At 41.0% G+C, this 7,305-nt stretch overlaps 1 pseudogene; it reads right to left on the reverse strand.

The window, feature by feature from the left end:
* Positions 1-1,148: 1,148 nt before the first annotated feature.
* Positions 1,149-4,623, reverse strand: LOC113896310 (annotated as a pseudogene).
* Positions 4,624-7,305: the final 2,682 nt, after the last annotated feature.

The raw sequence follows: 7,305 nt of genomic DNA on the forward strand, positions 1-7,305 counted from the left end.
GACTGAATGCCATGATCTTAGTTTTTTGAAGGTTGAGTTTTAAGCCAGCCTTTTCACTCTTTTCTTTCACCCTCATCAAGAGGGTCTTTACTTCCTCTTTGCTTTCAGTCATTAGAGTGGTATCATCTGCATATCCAAGGTTGTTAATATTTCTTCTGGCAATCTCCATTCCAGCTTGTGGTTCATTCAACCTGCATTCTGCATGATGTTAAATAAACAGGATGACAATATAGAGCCTTGATGTACTCCTTTCTCAATTTTGAACCAACCCATTGTTCCATGTCTGGTTCTAACTTGTTTTTTGCCTTGCATACGGGTTTCTCAGGAGACAGGTAAGGTGTTCTGATGTTTCCATCTCTAAGAACTTTCAAGTTTGTTGCGATCACACAATCAGAGGCCTTAGTATTATAGTCAGTGTAGCAGAAAGTAGATGTTTTTCTGAAATTCCTTTGCTTTCTCTATGTTTCGATGAGTATTGTCATCTCTGATTCCTCTGCCACTTTAAATCTAGCTTGTACATCTGGACTTCTCAGTTCATGTACCATTGAGGCCTAACTTAAAGGCTCTGGGGCATTACCTTGCTCCCATGTGAAATGAGTGCAATTGTATAGTAATTTGAACATTCTTTGCCATTGTCTTTTTTGGGGATTATTATGAAAACTGACCTTTTAGAGTTCTATGGTTGGAAGTAATCTTGGCTATAGAGTAGTCAAGTCAAAGTCAATCAGTTGTGTCTGACTCTTGCGACCCCATGGACTATGTAGCCCGCAAGGTTCCTCTGTCTCTGGGATTCTCCAGGCAAGAATACTGGAGTGGGTTGCCATTTCCTTCTCCAAAGGTGATCAGCTTAAGTCAGGTTTAAATCCCTTATGAGTTTGCTGATGGCATTTTGTTGATGCTGATCACCACAATTCTTTCTCTGAACTACCATACTACAATGCCTTGTAATTTTTTTTTTTTTAAAGGAGGCAGGTGTTTAAAAATGCACTCATTTGTTGGTTTTTTAAGACAATTCCACATAATGTTACTAGTGGGCTAATGATGGAATTCAGCTTGCCACCCCTCCTCCCCCAACTCCACCCCCACCAGGCCACTCTTCAAAGCAAGCTGCTTTATAGAACTTCCCCAAATGTGTGAGAATTTTGGAGTTAACTAGCAACAAGTCTGAAAATTTGGTTATGTATATAAGTACAAAGCTGGTTCATCAAATCCCTGTTCTGGCCTTCAACCCAGGGCATTTCAACTAAGGTGTCATCTACCTCCTTCTTAACGTTTATCAGACACTTGAATAAGTAACGTCCAGCCACTCCTTGGAGATGGTTCCCTTTTTCAGATACTGGGCTGCTGAAGGGCTCAGGAGCCTCATGGTCCTGGGCTCCATTACTAGAGCCTTTACAACCTTCCAGAACCTCCATGCTCCCCTTTTCCTCACTCCTTTCATCCTCCGTGGGTTCTCGGTTTTCCTCCTGGGAAAGCGAGTCCTGGCTGGGGCCGTGGCCCCTCACAGTGGCAGACTCACCTTCCGGTGGAGCAGGGCCCCCCAGGTCACTCTCCTGGGGGCCCTGGGCAACATCCTGGCTACTGCCAGACTCTGAGGGGGAGACTTTTTCTCTTCCAAGGCTTCAATCACATCCTTGGGAGCTAGGGGCACTTCTCTCAGTTGTCTCACTCAGTCTCTTTTCTTCCTCCTTAAGTGAATCCAGGAGTTTTCTATGGCCATTAGGAAAAGGCTGATTTCCTCCTTTCCACAAGGAACTCATTTATGCTGGACCTTTAGATCAGTGAGGATTTTTTCAATCCATGTTGTCACAACCACGATGCCTTCCACTATCTCAGGGACCAGAGATGACGCTTTGAGGGCTAATTCTTTCATCACAGACCCCAGGACTACAAACGTAATGGGCTTCCTTGGCTTTTCTAGTTTTCTTCACTTACTGGGTTGTGATGGTACTGTTACGTCATCATAAAAACTCCAAGCCAAAGCCCATCTCATTGTCCGACCCTAGCAGAATTCAGTATAGGTGACTTTAGGAACCCCTTGTATGCGAAGTTCTTCCTTCAGAGGAGGCAGGCTGCATTTCTTTCCCAGCACACAGCTATACCATCTTAATCTTTTTTTAAGCTGTAAACTGTCATGGATGGTCCTTTTAACAAACTCTAATTCACCTCCTTCTGGCATGATCTCTGTGATTCCTCCTGTATTTATGGAACTGGGTGGGGATCTTCGAGGATTTCAAGAATTTACTCCCTTGGCGTCCAACTGATTGGAAAAAAAAGGGAGGGTTGCACATGCAAAAGTCATAAATTATCTCAGATTCTTCTTTAAAAGCATCCATCAGGAGTGTCTTCTGTGGTACTTTAACCACTTTTATAAGATCAGGTAAGTTATTCTGCTCCACGTTCTTCTTTGCGTAGTTGAAGCACATATCATCTACTTCTGTTGCAAGGAAATACCAGCCGTTTAAGGTTGTTCCAAGTAAAGGACAGATGCAGGATGCCCCAGTACCTATGTCAATTCCTCTTCGGAGGGTACTTTTGTCACAGTTCTGATGACCGATCAGATCTTCTACCCAGTGAATATAATTGAGTCTCAAGGGAACTGTAGAAATCAGTCTCTCTGGAGGAATATCAGTAGAAAATCCAAAATCTTCCCTTAGCAGAGTACAAGTCAGAGCTCTGACTGCTTCGAGGTCTTTAAAATTAAGACTCACTCTTCCATTCAAATTTATCTGAACATCTATAGAGTAATCTTGACTATATATATATATATATAATATATATGACTATATATATATATATAATATATATATGACTATATATATAATATATACATATTTCCCCCCCTTTCATACTTTAAATATATCCTGTCACTCCCTTTTTATCTACAGAATTTCTGCTGGAAAATCAGCTGTTACCCTCATAGGGATTCTTTGTATGTTATTTTTTGCTTTTCCTTTGCTGCTTTTAATAGTTTTTCTTTGTGTTTAATTTTGATTAGTTTGATTAATATGTGTCTTGGTGCATTTCTCTTTAAATTTATTCTGTACAGGACTTTCTGGACTTCCTGGACTTGGGTGGTTATTTCCTTTCCCATGTTAGGGAAGTTTTTGACTATAATATCCTAAAATATTTTCTCATAACTTTTCCTTTTCTTAGGGATTTAATATTTAATTTAATATTCAATATTAATATTGTCCCAGCAGTCTCTTAGACTGTCTCTTTTCATTCTTTTTTCTTTATTCTGCTCCTTAGCAGTTATTTCCATCATTCTATCTTCCAGTTCACTGGAATCATTCTTCTGCTTCAGTTATTCTGCTATCAATTCCTTCTAGAGTATTTTTAATTTCAGTGATTGTGTTGTTCATCACTGTTTGCTTTTTATTTCTTTTATGTTTTTGTTAAATATGTTAAATATTTCCTGAATTTTTTCTATTCTATTTTCAATATTTTTAAACATCTTTACTATCATTACTCTAATTTCTTTTTCAGATAGGTTGCCTATTCCCTCTTCATTTATTTGGTCTTGTAGTTTTTCACCTTGATTCTTCATCTGTAATCTATTTTTTGTCATTTCTTTCTTTCTTTCTTTCTTTCTTTTTTTTTTTTTTTGATGGGTGTGTCTCTGCTCCTGTCTCACTAGTTGTTTGGCCTGAGGTTTCCAGCAGTGGAGTTTGCAGCAGTGAAGGGGTCCACAGAGGAGAGGGACCCTGGAGGGAGGAGGGAACCAGAGAATAGAGGGTGACCCTGGAGGATGGAGGGAGACTCCTGGATAGCAGAGGGATCAGCCTGGAGGGAGGAAGAGGGCCTCAAAGGAAGAAGAGGGCCCTGGAGGGTAGAAGAGAAACTGGCCCAGTCCAGAGGCCAGATGGGTGTCCCTAGAAAGAGGATGGGGGCCCCAGGAAAAAGGGGTCCCAGAGGGAGTTGGAAACTAGAAGGCAGAGGGCAGCCTGGAGGGTAGAGGGGGGCCCTGGAGGACGGAGTTGGCTCCAAAGGGTGGAGAAGGTGGCCTGGGGACCTTAGGAGGCTCCCCAGGGCTGAGCGGGTGGGAGAAGACCAGTCAGTTATCTGTTCCTGGAATCCCGCAAGGTCCTCCCCTAACTGGCCCACCTTTTCCTCTCTCCACAGGAACCTCCTCCCTCCTTCTCATGTCCATAGGACCCACACAGGTAGAGGAGCCCCTGAAGAGTAGAGAGTGCCCCAAAGGGGTGAGGGCTCAACTGGAGGTAGATGGGGCTTCAGAGGCCCAGGGGTCCCCAGAAGGCTCCCTGGGACCAAGTGAAATGGGAACCACAAGGGATTCCTTGATGGATCCTCTGATCCCATCAGGGGTCTCTCTTGGCCAAGCAATCATGTTGCTCCTAGCACCCAAAGACACCCAGATGACTCCCCCTCCCCCAGCAGCCCCTCAGTCAACCTGGCTGAGTGATGGAGAGCCCCAGAGGCTTCCCTCAGTGGATCCTCCAATCCCAGGAGATTCCTCCCTTTTGGCTGTGCCAAAGTGTTTCTACCGGCACCCAAGGAACCAAAACCACTCCTGCACCCAAACAGTTTTTTGAGCCCAAATCTCTCCCCTTCCCCCAGCAGCCCCTCAGCCGCTGGTCCCCCAACTTCAGCCTCCCCCATTTCCCCCTACCCAGTACCAGGTTGCCCCCTGGGCTTCTCCTGCAGCCTGTCTGCCAGAGGCCCCCCACCAGCACTTGCTAAGTATCCTAGGCCTGAGGAGACACAGAGTCTGTGTCTTCCCTCATTGTCATCTTGATTCTGCCCCCTGTCCATTTTTTGATTGGGTTGTTTGTTTGTATGCTGTTAAGCATCATGAACAGTTTGTAAATTTTAGAGAGTAATTCCTTGTTAGTCACATCATTTGCACATATTTTCTCCCAATCTGTAGGTTGTCTTTTCATTTTGTTTATTGTTTCCTTTGCTGTGCAAAAACTTTTGAGTTTAAGTAGGTCCCATTTATTTATTTTTGTTTTTATTTCCATTATTCTGGAAGACAGATTGAAAAAGATACTGCTGTGATTTGTCAGAGAGTGTTATGCTGGTGTTTTCTTCTGGAAGTTTTATAGTGTTTGGCCTTATATTTAGGCCTTTAATCTATAATGAGCTTATTTTTGTGTATGGTGTTAAAAAATGATCTGATTTCATTTTTTTGCATGTAAAACTGTCCAGTTTTCCCAGCACCATTTGTTGAAGGGACGATGTTTCCAATATTGTGTAGTCTTGTCTTGTGTAGTCTTTGTCATAGATTAACTGACCATAGGTTCATGGGTTTATTTATGGGTTTTTTGTTATGTTCCATTGATCTATATTTCTGTTTTTGTGCCAGCACCATGCTGTTTTGATGACTGTAGCTTTGTAGTATTGTTGGAAATCAGTGAGCCTGATCCCTCCAGCTCTGTTTTTCTCTGTCAAGATTGCTTTGGCCACTCAGGTCTTTTGTGTCTGCATACAAATTTTGAGATTTTTGTCATTGTTATTCTATATAACTGAGTATTTTCAAAATTTTTATTTATTTATTTATTTGATTGGATTGGGTCTTAGTTGCAGCATGCAGTATCTTTAGTTGCAGCATGTGAACTCTTGGTTGTGACGTGTGGGATCTAGTTCCTGAAAAAGGATTGAACCTGAGCCCCCTGCATAGGGAGTATGGAGTCTTAGCCACTGGGTCACCAGGGAATTCCCTGGTCTTGCAAGTGAATATTTAAAAAAAAAAAAAAAAACTTTATTTCTTTTAATATACTTAAATTTCACTTGTGGAAAGCCATTAGGAAAGAAATTATTTGAAAACCAAGATGGCCAGTTTTCATGATGATGAATAGCTATGTTTGTCCTGAGGGACAATGCCTTTTGAATCTGTGTGAGAGAAATATCCCTTCTGTATGTGGCTGCTACTGGAAAAGGTAAATTTTACTATGTTCAGGTCAATTCAATAAAGATTTAACAGAACATACTTGTTGATGAGTCAGAAATTCACCCAAATAAATGAGGCTCCATAAGAAGCCAAAATGAGGGACGTATTTAAGCAACCCAGGATAATAAAATACCAGATAAACAAAGTGATTTACCCTGCCCACCCTCCCACATAGAGTCTTGTTTTAAGCAAAATGCAAGGCAATAGAAAAAAACAAATTGTTTAATGGGTATCTAGGGACTCCCTTCCTCTGTGGTTTCCTACTTTTCTCAAGGATCCTCTGGAGTACTTACTTTTATCAAATGTATGTGTAATTGTCTATATGATCTCAGAAATATTGCTTGCACATGGAAAACAAAATGCTCCAGTCTCCCACAACAAGCCTTCTTGGGGAAGTAACCAGGAGCATCACTTCTTTGGGGGAAGCATGTTGTGTTGAGGAAAACCCAGTGTGTGTAGGTACACAAGTGCAGGTAAAATGAAGAGACTGGCCTGGCTTCCAATAATTCTACCTACTGTTTTGCCTCTCTTCAAGGGAGTATTTCCACTTAATAGAGTCCTTTGTAGCATCTTGAACAACCAGAGGGGAATATTTTGTTCAATTAACTGGGCGCAACTTAAGGATATGGAACAAACATTAGGAACATTTTTATTAAACTAAATCACCTCTTGCATCTGGTTCTTTCTTCAACTTTCACCTCCTTGTCTCACTGTTCATAAGAGTTTTCCATAACTTCTGTCTAGAAATTTAGTAGTCAGCTGATGGGAAAATGCAATTATTGGGTCCCAGGAGTAAGTAAATCTAGTAAACATCAATGAAACAACATTAAGAGTAAATTGTCAGTGTTACCTTCATTTTCAGTGGTAAAATGAAAATGAAATTTACACATAATCACAGTTGCCACCAGGAGGTACTTGGTGGTATTGGTTGGGAAAATGGGAAATCTTAGAGCTTTTCATATCCCAATCAGAGCTTTCCCTTTGAAATTTGTCCCTTGTAGATTGAAGTTTTCTTACTGCCTACATACAACCTGAGTAACTAGTGATACAGACATAAAAGTTAAAGTTCATGCTTAGTTGCTTCTAATCTGTTTCAAGCTACTTAGAGTAGAAAGTTCTCCATTTCTATTTCCATAAACTTGTAGAGAGGAACATCCTCCCTCTTGAATGTAGGCACAATCTTATTTCTCATTTAGAGTTTATGAAATCTAATTTCATTATTATTTCTGAATTTATCTTGATGTGGTTTATATAAGTTTCTATGAAAAAATATAAAGGAGAACACAGCTTTGACTATATTGGTTGATTTCTTGGCTAATGTATATTGTTTTAGAAAATGACCCCCTAGATTCAAGTACAAGACAACAGTTTCATTTTGACATACTCTATTT

Source organism: Bos indicus x Bos taurus, chromosome 7 (assembly GCF_003369695.1).
Source record: "Bos indicus x Bos taurus breed Angus x Brahman F1 hybrid chromosome 7, Bos_hybrid_MaternalHap_v2.0, whole genome shotgun sequence".
Classification (NCBI taxonomy): domain Eukaryota; kingdom Metazoa; phylum Chordata; class Mammalia; order Artiodactyla; family Bovidae; genus Bos; species Bos indicus x Bos taurus.